An 18,725-nucleotide genomic window follows, 5' to 3' on the forward strand; every position below is an offset into this window, starting at 1 on the left:
CTGGGGGTGGCTACGGAAATTGAACTCAGGTGTGATACACCACAGTTAGGTTATTTTTTAACAAGGGGCAATTACTTTTTCACACAGGGCCATGTAGGTTTGGATTTTTTCTCCTAAATAATAAAACCATTATTTAAAACTGCATTTTGTGTTTACTTGTATTATGTTTGACTAATGGTTAAATGTGTTTGATGATCAGAAACATTTTGTGTGACAAACATGCAAAAGAATAAGAAATCAGGAAGGGGCAAATAGTTTTTCACAAATATATATATATATATATATATATATATATATATATAGATCTGAGAACAACACTCATATCAATGACAAAACAATTACATTATCGATCATGTTACGTTATTTTTAAAATTTTCCTTTTCTTTTCATAACACACTACTTCTCTCCGTAAGCGCTGGTATTCTGCTAGTATATATATATATATATATATATATATATATATATATATATATATATATATACATATACATATATATACACACAGTATATATATATATATATATATATATATATATATATATATATATATATATTGTGGAGGACTGCCGGCTTCCCATGCCGGTCCTCACCCCCAGGCCGTCAGGAGGAGCTCTCGACAGCAGGATCGTGCCCGAGGTCCAGCAGGGCCTTATGGACTTTGTAGTGTTTATACACAGCCCTGCTGGATACCTTGGGGACCACCAGGAGTCGCTGTGGGGGCTTATGGGCTCTGTGATGCACACAGTATATATATATATATATATATATATATATATATATATATATATATATATATTGTGACAGATTGGGTCACCTGCCTTTGTCTCTGTACTGGCAGAATTCTGTAGTTTTGGAGTTTGTGAAATGGCTGAGAACTAGTTTGGTAATTCAATCCATTTCAATTTAACATTTTTGTCTCAAGTGGGAATTTTCATTTGTCAGCAATATGGATTTTGTTTTATGAAGGTACTAAGATATCCCATTAAAAATACAGAAAACAAGAACTCGGCCATTATACCTAACTTCGTACAATTACATAAAATATAGTAGTTAATATAATACTTATGATATAATATGATATAATATCCAATATCTGGCGTGGAAACCACGGTTTATGAGGCTCAAGGACTGTGGATGTGAGTAATACTGGAACTTCTCGAGGAACTGTTCTGTAAAAATAGGACTATAAAATATAACCCCAGATCCAGAATTTCACCAATGAGTGTGCACCAATGGGAAAATTAGTGAAAATGAAACTAATTTTAGGCCTGGACAGTGATTAACAAAAACTGTTAAACCTTTTGATGTTTCTTAAAGAAAAACATATTAAGAAGATTAATAGCAGTGCAGATGCTGAAGGTTCAGGTTTGGAAACTTGAAACTGTGACTTGATGGCAACAGCTGGAATTGTGAATGCAGTTGGTGAGTTCTGTCAGAGAGAGTACACCCTGCGTGATGCAATAGTTTTTATATAACTCTGTTAGATTGGACTGTCAGACCATTGTTTTTTACTGCTCCATTTTACCATTTGATTTATTCTATTGTTATTGTTATTACTAAGAATTACAAACCAAGCCAGCAGAACATATTTTAAGACAGGTTCAATATAAGAATGACAAAAAAAGAAAATGTTGGAATTCAAGCTAAAAAACTCAGCTTTTGATAGGGATGCTATTGAGACAAGAGTTTACTTAGCAATCTATAAACCTTGTGCAAATATAGTATCACCCTGTTTGCAATTATGGCATAAATAAAGTGATTGTACTACTTGGGCTGATAAGCTAAACATGCAGTGACATGAGGGGAAAACTGTGAAAAAAAGTGAGATTAAGACATTATTTATAAATGCAAAATGATGCAAGAAGAGCAACAGGAAAGTACTGACACATTTCTGGCAAGAAATAACCTAACCAATCAGAGATACTATGCTAATGTAGTTAATATTATGATTTGTCTCAATATTCAATATGTATAATATACTCTAAGGTATACATTGGACTACATTTATTTTGTTAAAGATTTGGAAATTTTGTATGGCAGGTAGATAAATGGAACTGAGCTGAATTTATTTTGTATTTCCAGTGACAGACGTCCTTTAAGTATTTAATCAATTTGAATTATCCACAACTGCATTTAAATCCCTATGTGTAGATTTTAAGTCAGAACAGTTCTTTAAAAGTATAACATGGCCTTCTGAAATACATGTTAACTACAGATTAGTTACTCCTGGCGGATGAAATCCTAGTTTAAACACAATTATTAAATTAAAACTGCCTGTTATAGCCTTAGTTGGTAAAATTTAAGTTACTTTTAAAATCTGGAATAGAACCATAAAATGGACATTTAGTTCCATGAATATAAGGAAGAGGAGCATGAAAGTAAGAGAAAGTGCAAGCAGAATTTGGAAATAAAGTATAGAGAGGCATAACAGTGTGTTTCAATTGTTTGTGCCAGATTCTGCAAGCAACACATCAGTCTGAAAAATAAATAGTCTTATGAGCTCATATTGTATGGTTTATGATTGTTGTTTTCAAAAAGAAATTCAAATTTGTTTGCTAAGAAATGCAATTTATTCACTTATTACATGTGATCCCACCAGAAGCTGAAAAGAGTAAATGATGAATCAAGGATCAAAATAGTATCTTATACTTATAAGAAAAGTGAAAAAACATCTGTTTATGTTGCTCTCTGTTTCAACAGTAGGAACATCTGGACAGCCCACCTCTTCTGTAGGTGGCTCTAGGCTGTTATTATGCTTTGGGAAGTTGTGACCAGGAGCTGCTTCCATGATGACAATGCAGTATCTTAATACTTTAAAAGGTACTAAAAATGACTGTTCTAAACTCTATGAGCCTAGTTGTAGCACAAGCATCATGGTTTCTTCTGCCAAGTTAAGCAAAGAGGGATGGATTGAGGTAAATCGTTAGATCTTGAGTTGCACCTTTCGAAACAGTGTTTGAGTAAGTGTGTTGTGCAAACACTCTGGACATTAATAGGAGGCCAGTTCTTGTATTTCCTGTACTCCTTAGAGTCTAGAGTAGAGGCAGAAACATTTGATGGGATTATGACATACATCTATACAGCCTAGTGTGTGATTATTTAAATCCAGCTAACTCTGGGATTTTTTCAATACATGACTACAAATGTGATTTACAGTTAGTCCAGTTTAAAAGGACATTTTTTGTCGATGACTAGGCTTAATCCATTTCCTTTTAACTGACCCAAAATTTAACATCACTGGATGGTGCAATAACAAGTTTGCTTACACAGTTAAAATACTGACAGAGCAAGGCATCCACTAAGTCAGCATCTCTGTTTCTGTCTTCATCCTATAGCATGTCACAACTGGCAAATCATATTTTAGATAGGAAGCCATAGATGATTAATTAACAGGCTGAGAGAGAAAGGGGTATTTTGGAATCATAAAATATGCATAGAATAACTAGTAAAAATACACTGAAAAACTAATGTTACATTTATTATGATGATTGAAGCACAGACAGTAAAGTATTTAATATTGGCTGAGCCTTGCATGTGTAATATAAATATGTTTCACATCCTCGATAGGTATTTCATGAATTTATAGTATTGGTTTTGAAGTTAAATGATTAATCATATTGATCACTTTTGAGGATTAATATGTTTGTCGTATCAAAGCACATTATATTAACAGCTCATTGATATCTATTATTAATAGTGTGAGCTGTCATTTAGCTGCTTTGGCTGCATTTCCCTACTTGATCAAGAGTGTCCCCAAGATATCTCATTATGTATATTCAACTATTTCAGAATCCAAAAATATCCAAAATACTCCTTGCTCCAGGCATTTTGGTTTATGAATACTCAACCTGTATAGGGTGGTCCAGATCCAATTATGCAATTTTCATTACGCTATAACTTATTAAGTTTATTACATAGAAAATCACCCGAAAAATCCCGGACCATCGAGAAGTGTGCGAACTGATGACATGAAGAATCATCTTTGCGTCGAACTGGAATCAGCCCCGCATAAATCAAAGTCATCCAGATGATCTGGATCTGCATAATTAGATCTGGACCGCCCTGTAGTTAGTTCACCAAAGCAGTGTATCTGTCTTAAATATGTTTGATTTGGCCAGCAATAGTGTAATAAGTTATGGGTTGCCTTTGTGCCTTATTTTGTGGTTGCAGGATGAACCTATACTGAACAAAAGAGTAAAAGTAAGATTCTATACTGTTTATAAAATTAAAATAGTGAAATTATGCTTAATACTTGAAATCTGCTTTTGCTTCTCCAATAGAGTATCATGCAGAGGTAGAACCTATTCAGGCACTATTGGATACACAATATACACATATACTCAAAAACCTTCACTCATTCCAGGCTAGTCCATCCATCCATACATCCATTTTGTAAACTTGGTTATCCAAAACAGAGTTTCAGTGCAACTGGAGCCTTCCCAACAAGCAACATTTGCAAAGCAGGAACAATCCAGATAGGTGCTAGTCTAAAGGAGTGTGAACACACACACACCCACACACACTTAAGGCCACTTTAAAATTATCAGGTAACCTAACTTGTATGTATTTGGAGATGTGTGAGGAAAAGCTATGCAGACACAGAGAATCTCCACAAAATAACCAGACACGGAATCCAAACTCAAGATGCTGTATTGGTGAGGCATCACCACTAACACTGCACTTCTGTACTGCCAAAACTCACACTACTCAATACATATTTCAAAGTAAAGGGCAGTCCAAGGCAAATGAATTATAAATGATTTAGTACCGTTAAACAACTACACAACAGATCATTACTTGTAGCAAAATGGATGTCAAAACTCCAAGTTCTGATTTTTCATATTTTATTTTGCTTATATATAACTGTCATTTTTTGCTATTAACATATCATACAAGTTTCAGGTCTTGTCAAAGTAAAAGCAGAAAAAGAAAACTTACAACATTTGAATCCTAGATGTCTCTTCAGTCCAGGTGCCTCACATTTCTCCCACAGAAGAAATACTTGTTCTTGGAATCCCCTGATGTCACAGTACGATTGTGTTCTTTTTTTTTTTATTAGACTTCTATCCCCTTAGGTGTTGCCTTTATAAATAATGTCTTAGTGCTTATATACTACAACATGCAAATTTTCTGGTTTGTATTGTCTTACTTGAATATAAATTATATCCCACAGGTTATTATGGGGAGCAGCTAGGTGTTAAAAGGATACAGATGAGAATATAAAGACAGGGGAGTGTTTATAAATTTTAGTATTGTAGATATTAAAGTACCACTACTAACAGCATTCGAAATCATGTTGTGAGATGTGTAAGTATAGTATTAGGAATTCAGAGCTATTCTGTGGCTTACCTTTTTGTCTCTTCCACCTCCAGTCAGGAACTTCTAAACCTAGACCACAATTAATGAACCTCACTCCACACCACCTTCATTTCTGCCTCTTTAATTCACCAGTACTTATAACCAGCACTGCAACCAACATGGAGTCTGTAGAACTATAGACTTAATAAAGACAGTACATAACTATTGACCTGACACACTGAAATGGAAGTTAAATAATGTTATCACTTTGCCAGCTGCTTAAACGCTTGATAATAACTGCAGGTGAGTATTATTTTAAAATGAGTTATTTAAGAAGATCACTGGCATACAGGTGGAAAATTGTTAAGGGTAACTTTTTCACAGATGTTAGCAGGTTTTCCTGTTTACAGAGAACTATAGGTGCATGAAATAAGTTATCAAGTAAGTACTGTAGACAATAAAACATTGAAAACCTTCAAAGCTCAACTTGATATAATTTAGGAGCAATTAAGTGAATATGATTGATGAGCTTTGTTGGGCAAATGGTCTGTTCTCATCAAAAGTGTTCTAAATTATTCTGTTATAGAAAACTGGAGGCACTGAAAAAATCATCTTAGCTCCTATAAACAGAAGTTTAATTTGACTGCACTTTTTATGAAAAAAAGCCTGTTTGTGTTATTTAGTCTGACACAGAAGGAATTAATTGATCAACTGCAGAGAGATAAAGGTAAGGAACATGAGAAAGATAGTTTGACAAAAGGCTTCTTCTGCCATTCTGTCTTAACTTTAGTGGAAAAGAAGAACTCCCCTACATTTATTACAGATGGCCGAGGCATCTCTCTACACAGGGGACAGCAGATCAACAGCATTTTCCTGCATTAAGTTCAGCATGGCAGAGCAATCGCTCTGTGCCAAGTGTATCATGCCAAGAGAATTTACCATGGTAACAGAATGTTACATGTGTAGGATTTTTGTACCAGGTATACCCCACATGCAACAAACCAGACAATGTAATCCTTTGTCTTTATAGAATTATTCAAACAGAAAAAGAAAAGATGGAAAAGCAGTTGCATGAATGAGCTCAATATTACTGAGGTTAGGAAAAAAATGTATTTCCCTTATTAGTGTATATTGACTGTCAGGGGTATTAAAGTGACTCCTGTCACTCAAGAGGTCTAAGAGGAAACTGATTGTTAGAATTAGAGATTAACAGCTTTTGAAGTAAATCATTTTGCAGACTGTGAGTATCATCTGAAGAATGGGGTATCTATGAAATATATCTTATTCTAAAATATTTCTGGCTGTCAAGCTTAATAATAAAAGTTCTGGTGCAAGGGGTTTAGCTTGAGTTCCCACAGGAGGCAGGCCCAGAGGTTCATTCTGAGGTGAGTAAGGGTGACCCTGCCATACGAGTGAGTGCCTTTCAGTTGTTTCCATAGGGGTAGAGCTATTAATACAGGGGATCATTTAACAGGTCATGTTAAATGTTAAAAAATAATACCCAATGTTTACAGTACCCAGGTCTTTTGGCTTAGGTCAAAAAATATGTCCTCATGAACACTGATCACGTACCCATGAGAGCCTTGGTATTGAGAGAGAGGGGGGAATTGTGTCTCAGTCTGCCTTTTGGCTGGTGTGTGGTATAGCGGGTCCACAGCCCTCTCAGCAAGGGCCAGCAGTTTTAATTAAATAATCACCGCGCTTGCTGCGGTTTAACGAGGGGGCGTGGTGGCCGTAACAAGTTGTGTTTTCAACACATCAATGAGACGGAGAAGCATGTCTAGATTTAGTATTTAGCAATAAGCGGGATACAATTCAAGGCATTTATGTGATTGAACCATTAGGATCTAGTGACAATAATATAATATGAGGGGGAACCCAAAAATTTCTGGAATTGGTCAATTGCGTTGGAGTAGAGTGTACTTATCGAATATGCCGCTAGGTATCATATGCCTACATTTTGGTAAATCAGTCCGCCTAATAGCACCGTGTTGAGCTGATCAAGTGCTTATTTCTGGCATTTACTCTACAATTCTGCAGTTTTTTGGATGAATTGTCTATTTCTAAGTCACAATGACAGATTTTCAAGGGAAAATTATAACATTTTTGACATTGACGGACTTGTTCATAAAGAGTTCATTTGCCATGGACAAACTGTAAATCAGTGACATTACATTAAACTGCTGAGGTGTCTACATGAAAACATCAGGAGAAGTAGTGTGAGGATGCAACTTTCTTCATAACTGTTTAGTTTAATATGTGCCCTCACCAGCATTCTGAGGGACAGTAGTTTCCCTCTGTGGTGATCTGATGAATATAATTAACTTTGCCCTGTTAATCTTCAGCATTTGAAATAAAGATCAGAAAAATGACATGTACTTGCAACCTTTCAGGAGCATATAAATGGATGTAGGATGTCAGCAGCAAAGGGAGGATATGTCTTTGAAAGATTTTGGAAAACCTTAAAGGGCCCTCAGTGAGTTGTTGCCTATTTGTTCCTTTTAGAGTCACTCACTTGCTGTCATTAGTATAAAAGTGCCAAGAAGAGAAGGTACTACAAAGCTTTTTTGCAGCTTTGTTGTCAGCTGTGGATTAAAAAGGTTAATTTTATCAGGCATAGGAAGCAGGGAGCAGCAGTCAAGTTTAGCACATTCACTTAAAGGGGTGCAGTACACATGGCAGGGGAATGGGTGACAAGGTCTCTTGTCAGCAGATCATGGGAGAAGCTTAGAATAGCCTAGTAAGAATTTAGTTGGGGATTAGTTGAAAGTGAGAGAATCTGAGTTGTTGCTTATGGATGTAAGCTTGTTTTGGTTTATGAGATTAGCTGGAATTCTGTTGAAACAAAGCTTACTGACCTCCCGAGCTTTAGTGAGAGGGATGTCAAAACAGAACTAAACACTTAATTAGAAGAAAGCCTTTTTTAAATTGTATTTTTATAGCATGTTTTACCAGCTATTTATTGTTTTCACATTTTTGAAGAGTGCTCTTTTTGAACTATTTTAATCTATTTATTGCACAATAAATTTCACCTCTGTTTCTGCCACTCTTACTGCTCCAGTGGCCTCAGTCCCTCTATAAAGGTCCTGGGGTCTACCAGATTTGCAAGTTAAGGAACCGAGGGCCTGACAATTGGCACACCCAAAACTGCACTTTGCATAAAGAAAACACACCTGCACACACAGCTTTGCAACCCACGTATTCGCCACATCTTGCTCCCTGTGATTTTTTTTATTCCCAAAATTAAAATGGAGACTGAAGGGAAGAAGATTTGCAACATTGAAAAAAATCCAGGAGAAAATGATGGAGTCTCTAGCTACCATAACAAAAGAGGAGTACAGGAAATGCTTCCAGGTATTGACAGAAGCACTGGGACAAGTGTATTGCATCTCAAGGAGAGTATTCTGAAGGTGGCTAAAAGGAAATTGCTATACAGTTTTTTTTAAACAACTATAGGAATTTTTCACCTCTTGTACCTTGACAATCTGACAGTGTTTTGGCTCAAACCCTCTTCAAAGACTAAAACTTTTAAGTTTAATTTTACTAGGGACAATTTTGATTGGTATTCAAAAAATGGTTAACTGGCTCATTAGAATATGTTAATGTCTGCCAAACATTTTCATCCAACCTTTGCATTCCACATAGTACCTTTTTCTGCCTTATGTGCATTGCTGCTATAATTGGCTCCAGTTTCCCAGACATTCTGATAAATAAAGAAGGTTGAGGCAGAATGATAAACAAGATAACAAGAAAATATTTGTCTTAAATATTATGCCCTATTTACCACACAAACTAATTTCTAATTAAGAAATTAAAACAGTTAGGTTGACTCCCTGTTGTACATAGCTTTATAAGTTTTTTAAGCCTAAAGTAATTCTTGTAAACCCCATATGTTAATTTTGGTATTTCTAATGACATACCAAATAATTATCTGTTAAATTTATTTTTTATTACATCTTATTTTCATCTTGATGGCTCCGCAGATCACTTTTAATGATATAGAACAAAGAGGCACAATATTTGGCAATAATACTTAAAAACATATTAGGGCTGTATTGTTTATGCTTGCTTTTTCAGCCTGTCGTAAGCTTTTGTACATAATATCTTTCTGACTCATTAACATACATATGGTCAGGATTAGTAATAAATGAGCTAATGTTCTATAACTGTTATCAGAACAGGAATAATTTGCATAGAATGCTATTATGTTATCAAAACCCATTATGATTTAAATTAATAAAAAAGAAAGAATAAAAACAAATCTTTTTATTACACAGTGCAATCAGCGTTATGGTGTACATCTGCATTTAAGTGTGATAGGTATTAATTAATATGAAATTTATGATTATAAATAGACAACCTTCTACCTTTAAAATCATTTCAATCTCAGAAGATTCCTAATAAGGAATAAAACATGTATTTCATGATAGGCTACTAATTTAAGTCATCCAAAATCTTCATATTAACAGTATAGTACTTTGTACTGCTCTTCCATTTAACTTCCTGCTATAAAGCATATATATGGAGTATTTACTTATTAAAATTTCCAGTTTTTCTAATTGGGGCAGCACAGTGCATAGCGTTGTTCTCTCAGGGGGTTTGAATTGCAGGCTGGTCACTGTCTCTGTGATGTCTGGACATTCTCTGAATTTTCCGCATGAATTTTAACTATTCCGATTCTCTCTCATATCCCAAAAATGTGTTTGCCAGGTGTGACCAGAAGGGGGCATTGCACCACCCCAAACTCCAGCCACATGTCCTGGGTGCAAAAAATAAGGTTTATTAATAATCATTACCTTTACAAAGGCTTTTTAATAAAAACGATCGCCATTCCTCCACTCCTCCCAGGTGAGCTTTGTCCTGTTCCTCCCAACTCCATCTCACCTGGATGAGATTGAGTGGCTCCTTTTAACTTAGACCCAGGAACACTTCTGCTGCTAGGTCATAACCTGCTGGAAGTAGTTCTGGATCAAACAGAAGTTCCACAAAGTAGGGATCATGGAACCTAACAATGCTGCTCTACGTGACTCCAGTTCCCAATATGCCTCGCAGGTGTCCTTACAGTTAGCTTCACCCAGGGAAGCTGCCAACTAGCAAGTCGAGCAAGTAGGTAATCCTGCCAGATTGTCTCCCCCATCCTTTCATCCTACTGGCCTCCCAGCCAGGTAAGGGATCCCAACATGGGTGCCATTGTATCTGTGCCATCCTTCACACAGGCTAGCTAGTTGGTGAACCTAAACTTACCCTGCACTATTAAGTGAAGATGTGTGCCTGAAAGTAACCAGTGATGGCCTGTAACCCAACTCAAGAATGGTTTCTGTGTTGCACCAGTATTGGCTATGCCCCCTAAGATCCTGCACTGAATAAACAAGTCCAAAAAATATTAAATATTATTAATATTAAACTGGAAATCTAGAAACAGAGTTGACTGAGGTCGCACATCTTGCAAAAACATGAGTGATAAAGAGAACTGATGATAATTATCATTGAAAAGCTCAATTTCAAATATAGGTTATGTTAACAAACTTTTCTTATAATATAGCAGTCAAAAATGACACAGCTTTTTAAATGCACCATTTTAAGTATTTTGCACATTTGACATTTTTTCTTTTCTCTATTAATCAATTCAATTCACTTCACTGAGTGCAGGCTCAGAGCGCTGTAACAAGTTTAAAGGTAAAATACAATCAAAAACATTACATATCACATAATGCACACATAAATACAGCATGCTTTAAATACGGTTAAACAAAGCAACCTCAGTCTCACCGGCATGAGAGGATGCTTACAATATACAGTGCCAGTCAAAAGTCTAGACATATCCAGAAATCTTCATGTTTTTGATCAACATCAACATCAATACCTCTTTTTATCAAGATAACATTAAATTGATTTAAAAATGTAGCCAAGGCATTACTGGTGTTGCTTATGGCTACTACTGAATAATCTGATACTGAACACCTCAAAAACATAACAATTATTCATGTACTTCAGGAGAAACAGGGCAGATCTGACCCCACTTTTTATCAATGGGGACTGTGTGGAAAGGGTTCCCCCTTTGGGGGTCACATCTCTGGTGTCCTTTTACTGCTCCTCTGTTGAGAGCATGTGGACATTCTGTATCTCAGTGTAGCATCACAGCTACTGAACAGCAGACAGAAAGCCTCTTCATAGAGTTATTAATGCAGCATAAAACATTATTGGCTGCCCATTGCCCTTATTAGAGGATATTGTCAGTTCTCATTGACTCAACTGTGCTCCTATTATATTGAAAGATTGTTTGTATCTTAGACACTACTTGCTTGACCTGCTACCTTCTGGAAGATATTACAGGTCAATTAGGACTTGAACAAATAGACTCAAAAACAGTTTTTTCAAAGGCTATATGTGAGTTGAATTATAATATTCAGGGTCATTCAACCTTTTATTCTGTCTAGGAATGTAAATATTACTATATTTAAAGTGCAATATTTTTGTATTTTAATATCACCATATACCCAAACTTTTTCACAGTACTTTTTTATTTTTTATGTAATGTTTTGCATTTTAGATTGTAAGATTATTTATTTAAGGTTGTTGCTATGGATGTGTGGTGATCTTGCAGTGATCTGGAGAAGCACCCATAATTGTTTATTGTATTTATTGTCACACATGTATGCTTGGGACACATTCTAAGGGCTCAAATAATTGTGCTTATCAACGGACCTGGGGTTGGCGCTGTCCTGTGATGCTTTCTCCTTTTTTCCCTCTACAGACCATCAGAGGAACCCACCATTGAATGACATCACCTCTGGTTCCGGCCTCCCTGAACCTGCCTCATAATGACATCACTTCTGGCTCCAGCCTCCCAGATCCCCCCTCCATATGATATCCTTTCCAGTTCCTGCATCCTGGATATATGTACACAATCTTTTGTTCTACTGTATATTAAACTCATGTCTCTAAAGTTGTATTTTTCACTGCCTTATTTTTAAGTATACAGGGTGGAACTCCCCAAACCTTTATGATTGTTTCTGTGCTTTGTTACAGTATCTACGATGACAGTAAAAGCTTTGATTTGATTTTACAGCTTGAAATGACAGATTTTTAAAATGTTATTTGCATATGGCTGCAAATACTCATCTTCAGCAGCCATTCCATAAAGAACGAGAAGACCCACATATGGAACTGTATAAGGATGTCAGAGTCTGTAATTTAAAAAGCAAACACCTTACAGGTCCTCAGTTGGATTCTTGCTTAAATACACTATAAATACCAGTGTCATCTGCAACAGAGAAAAGATTATTCCAAGATGCTGAGCATAATACGCTTTTTCAGTCATCTTCCGTCCATTCCATATCTATGTTTTTTTGCCCAAATTAATCTTTTCTTTTTATTTGTCAGTTTCAGGTATGGCTTTAGGCCAGCATCCTGGAGTCATCTTTTCACTGTTGCTAGTTACATTGGGATCTGGCTTGTATTTAAGGAACGAGCCAGCTAAGAACCTGTAAAGGTGTTTGTCTCTAAAATTACACTCTCTGATGTCCGTATTCTCATGTGCAGTTGTGCAGCTGGGCCTTCCCCTTCATTATCTATCCCGGTTGCCTTCCTCTCTCAAGACATTAACAGACACATTTGTATGAAATTTTCAGTTTCTTGGCAATATGTCTCATGGAATAACCTTCATTCTGCAAAATAATTAATAGACTGATGCCTTTCTTGAGAAAACTAATTCATTTTGGCCATTTTTTGAACCTAGAACTGAATTTTAGGAATGCCACTACCTTGTAACCCAAGTGAACAGAATGACAGGTTTCAGCAGTTTTGATGCAATTAGAAACGTTTCTCTAATAAGTAATAAGCATTTATACCCAATTAATTCAGGATAAGCTAAGGGAGTTGATCATTAGGACACTGAAGGAATGCCTGATGAAAATGTCTTGGCAGTCATATGTACTGTAAATAATAAATTAAAAAAATCAGTCATTTCAAGCAGTAATAGACATTGGCAAAACTAGTAATATCTTCTCTGTATTTTTAAATCAATTTAATGGTATTTTAATAAAAATAACAATAAAACAATTTCAATTAAAAAAAATGAATATTTCTGGATGTGTCCAGACTGGTACTGTATGCCCAATAATATGATATTGATTTTTTATTAAATTATGTTTTGTTTAAAGCTAATAAAGTATATGACAAAGCAGTACTAAACCACATATTTTCTGGGATCCCCTTTTCCATCACATGATCACAGGTTTTGGAAATTATACTAGCAGCAGCAAGTGGCGAAAAGCAACCATCTAAGCTGTTATACTGGGTCAATTTAAAATTGTCATTAAATTAAACATGCAAATATTTGAAATATAAAAAAACCCTGAAACATTTGGAGAAACTCTGTGTTTGCACTGTGAGAATCCAGGATTTGAACCCAGCAACTACAAGGCAAACTTATCAGTATATCACTGTGCTGTCCCGAAATGATTCTGTGGCACCCAAAATCCATAATTTTTAATTTAGATTAGAGGTTACCAAGAAACTATAGCACAACTGGAAAGAAAACTCAAGACGTAGTGGCTACTCTGATTCCTTTAATGAATACAGAACAAAAAAGAGAAGATAAAAATGACTCAATTTTCAATGTAATAAAGAGAAAATGTGGCCTTTCAAAGAACAAAATCAAGAGAATGTTAAAAGCAAACAACAAAAAGAAACCACACCCCTTAGTAAGAAACAAGTAAGAAGTCAAAACCATAAAACAAACTTGTTTACCTTTACCTCACTAGTGCTAATTCTTCAGTTGTTTGAAGTCTTCAATTCAATGAGAACCTAGCAATATTTTATAAGGGAAATGTCACTACATCATAGGTGTTATGTCTCTTTCACCCATTGTTATGAGTTTTTAATCTAAGTAGGAGTTTTGTTTAATTGCACTGTTTAAGTATTTTCCTTGACATTGAAAATATTACACATAGTGTAGTATTTTGGCTTAGATAATTACACATTTGTAGTTTTCTCAGTAATGAATTATTGTTTGTTTTTTCAATAAAGTTTCATCTCCTGGTGCCTCATGCATAAACGGTGCATGTGTAATGGGCTATAAACCAGTGTTTTAAAGAAAAGGCAGAAATGGGCTATAAACCAGTGTTTTAAAGAAAAGGCAGAATGTCTGGAAAATTCTGCTACAGGTTATTGCCGATGGCTATCTACAGGACATAAATATTTACCTGTCTTGCTAAAGAGTCACCTGCTTCGAATAGTCAGACTGCTTTGATTTAGTAACTCATCTACATACAATGTGGGAATACAGAACCGTCTGCTTCCTTGGAAAGTTGGTTTTTAATCAAGGACTCAAAGTAAATGTGTTTACACTATTTGTTATGCAGAGGAAATTGGCTTGCACCATTGTTTTCACTGATTGCCATGTTGATCTATGCAGAAATTGAAGTATATATATATTTCTGGAAAAAGGAGAATAAAGAAAAAAAAACAGAGAAGTATGGTCTGAGACTCGGGACTGCTGTCTGTTTCTTTTAAGCTTTACACCATATCGCTGTGGCTACACCCTGTAGCAACAGTGGCTTGTACCTGGCCCAGGTTCCCCTAGGCCTGAGGTCGGTAACAATTGGGGGCTCGTCCGGGATCAGCACTCTGTCATGGAAACAGTCATCACTACACCTGGTACTTCCTGTTGTGAAACTTTGGGGACGACTCTGTAATTGTGTCATCCAGAGAGCCCAGCTTCAGGTACAGAAGGGAGATGGCAACATCCGGACCACGCAAGATGCTGATCTGGGATATCCATAAGAAATTAATTTTGCTGGATTACAATCAACTCAGCCTTCTGGCTGCAAGTATAGGCGATGAAACTGTAGAACTCTCACAACTAGGTGAACAAGAACTTTATTATTTCCTTTTTGATTATGTTAAGAGTGAAAAGTTGAGAAATTTGGAGGACGAAGGCATGTCACACCTACTTCACCTCCAGGATATGATTTCACAACTCCTAACCAGAAAGGATTTCAACCCTGTGAGGAGTAAGGATTGTACAGGTGTTATCACAACAGGACTGGATCAAGATACTCAGTCGAGCCAAGCTCAACATCTTGGCACAAACCTGGAAAATGGAAGGAACTCTGGGGACTTGGAGAAAGGATGCTTTCCTTATATGGCGTCAGATCAAGTGGTAAGACTCACTGATGTTACTGCTTTTCTGCCTCGTAGGGAGTTCAAAGTCCATGGTGGGCAAATCTATGATGGGGGTTCTGAAATTTCATACAGTAACCTTTGCAAACAAATAGATGTAGGGCTACATGAGGGATTTACTGAGTCTGAAATTGTTAAGTCTGTACTAAAAGTTGTTAAACCAGGTATCTTCAAAAATTTTTTTTGAGTAGAGATGATCTCACATTAGAAGAACTCAAACGATTTCTTAGGTTACACATTAGGGATAAAAGCAGCACAGAACTGTTTCAGGAACTGAGCAACACAAAGCAACAAGATAGGGAAACACCCGAACATTTTGTATATAGGATAATAGATCTTCGACAACGTGTGCTGCAGGCATCAGAACAGCACGGAGCTGAATTCAGTTATGACAGAAAATTAGTTCAGGGCATATTTCTTCATACCCTTTATCAAGGGTTCAATGAAAAATAATAACATCAGACAAGACATAAAACCATTTCTTACTGACTTGAAGGTGACTGATGATATAATTCTAGAGAAGATAACTAAATCTACCAGGGAGGAAGCAGAGAGAATAAAGCGTCTTCACACTCCGAGTGAACATAGGTCTGTCTCTGTAAATTCAGTAAACAAAAGGACAGTTCACAGGCTGATCAGACTGAACTGAGTCAAGCAAACAATAGAATGCAAGTTGACAGTGCAGCTATAAAGCAGTTAACTGCTCGAGTGTCGAACTAGCAAAACAATTTGACAAGATTGTGAACCATAATGAAAGTGATAATTTGAAAGTTCTCTATGCACATCAAGCTCATAATACTACCATCGAACAGCTGACAGCTCAAGTGTCTATGTTAAAAGAAAATATTGAAAAGATCACAAAGCATACTGGTAACAGTACTCGGACAGATGTCCGTGCACTGCCACAATTGAACACTCAGGTCTCAAGAGATAGTCCTAAAAGAAGATGTCAAGAATGTGCCCAGCAGAGAAAAGAACGGTGTACTCACTGCTTTCGCTGTGGTTTGATGGGACACAGAGCTGTTGGCTGTACTAAAAGATGGGAATCGGAAAACTGGGGAAGGTCACTGGAGAGGGAACAACCAGTGACCAACAGGAGTAACAGGTCCCCCCAGACTGAGGTTCCCACAATGCAAAACACGTATCTACTGCCCCCTAAAGCGAAACGTGCTGCCCAACTAATTGGGAGTCGCTGCATGGTCACGTGTGTAATCAATGGAATTCAAACACAAATGCTGTTAGACACAGGAGCACAGGTTAGCATAGTGGGGAGAGAGTGGGTAAGGAAGACATTGCCTGATGTTAAGATTCAGTCACTTGAGAGTTTATTAACAGGAAGTGCACTCTGTATTACTGCAGCAAATGGCACTGAGATTCCATTTGAAGGGTGGATTGAGGTGACACTTCAGATACTGAGCTCCAGACATGGGCAGGTAGCCATTGATGTTCCTTTGTTAGTAAGTCAAAGTCATGTTAACTGTCCGCTGTTAGGCTTCAATGTTATAGAGGAACTGATCAGAGAGAACTGTGACCAGACCGATACCACCATTCTTAGCGCTGCTGAGTGAGGCATTAAACGTGAAAGGTGACACAGCAGATAATATCATTTCTGCAGTAGGAGTAAAACCTGGGGAAGCAATATCACCAGGTATTACAGTAAGGATGGGGAAAAAGGGGCTTGTTATCCCAGCATGTCAGATATGTCAAGTGAAATGTAAAATTAGGGCTTTGCCTAGAGGAGGCACAATGACTTTTGAGCCACTAGCAGAGAGTCATTGCCCAGAGGGCATTGAACTACTCCCTGCCATTGTTGACAGCCCAACTGGTACTTCAAAACCAATTACCATACCTCTTCAAAATTACACCTTACATGATATCTACCTTCCTAGTGGAACAATATTAGGCACTCTAGAAGAAATTATTGATATCTGGCCAGTCCTTCCCCCACCATCTGACCCAGTAATACTCAGTCAGCCAATTGATGGCCAAGTCAATGCTGCACACACAGAGTACAGTAGAGTTAAACAGGAAAGCAACAAATACAAGGTTACTGCTAGAGAGAAATGGAACCCCCCAGTAGATTTGTCCCACTTAAAAGAGGAAGAACAAGAGGTAGTTAAGCGCATGTTATATGAAGAATCAGATGTATTTTCACGGGAAGATGGTGAAATTGGTTGCATTCCAGATTTGAAGCTAAAAATCCACTTGAAGGATGATACTCCTGTGCAGAAAAGGTACAATGCTATTCCAAAGCCCTTATACCAAGAGGTGAAGGAATACATCCAGAACCTTTGGACCATGGTTGGATAAGAAGTCCACTTCAGCTTACTCTTCTCCAGTTGTCTGTGTCAGGAAAAAGGACTTAAGTTTGCGTCTTTGTGTGGACTTTAGAGAGCTAAACCGTAAAACCATCCCTGACAGACACCCCCTGCCACGCATTCAAGACCTACTGGATAATCTTGGGGGCTACTCATGGTTTTCAATCCTGGATCAAGGAAGTGCATATCATCAAGGTTTCATGGATGAGGACTCAAGATCTATCACTGCTTTTAGTACCCCTTGGGGACTATATGAGTGGGTACGCATTCCTTTTGGCTTGAGCAACGCTCCTGCAGCATTTCAAAGATGCATGGAAGGGGTACTGGAACAATTGAGAGATGAATGTTGCACCCCATATTTGGATGATGTACTTTGCTTTTCAAAAACATTTCATGACCATGTGGAAGACTTGAGACGGTACTGTCTCGAATGAGAGAACACGGAATAAAATTACGACCAGAGAAATGTGAGTTATTCCGACTACAAATCCGTACATAGGTCGTCTAGTGTCTGAAGAGGGGGTGCAGATTGACCCTAAGGATTTGGAAGCAGTCCGACAGTTAATGGAAAAGGAACCCACAACAGTTGGAGAAGTCAGATCCTTGCTGGGCTTCCTTAGTTATTACCGCTCCTTCATACAGGACTTTTCCAGGTTGGCAAAACCTTTGTTTGAACTTTTAAATGGTACTATTGGAAATACTGGAAAATCCAGCCTGGCGACTACAGCAAGAGGGAGGATAAAATCCAATGTACAGCTACCTTCAAGGACACCAGTTCAATGGACTAATGAACATCGTACAGTCATTTCTAAATTTGTGGATATACTCACCAATCCACCCATACTTGCTTTTCCAAATTTTGAATTGCCCTTTGTTTTGCACACTGATGCATCAAACGAAGGACTAGGAGCAGTACTTTACCAA

This window comes from Polypterus senegalus, chromosome 7, assembly GCF_016835505.1.
Source record: "Polypterus senegalus isolate Bchr_013 chromosome 7, ASM1683550v1, whole genome shotgun sequence".
In the NCBI taxonomy this organism is placed as follows: Eukaryota; Metazoa; Chordata; class Cladistia; order Polypteriformes; family Polypteridae; genus Polypterus; species Polypterus senegalus.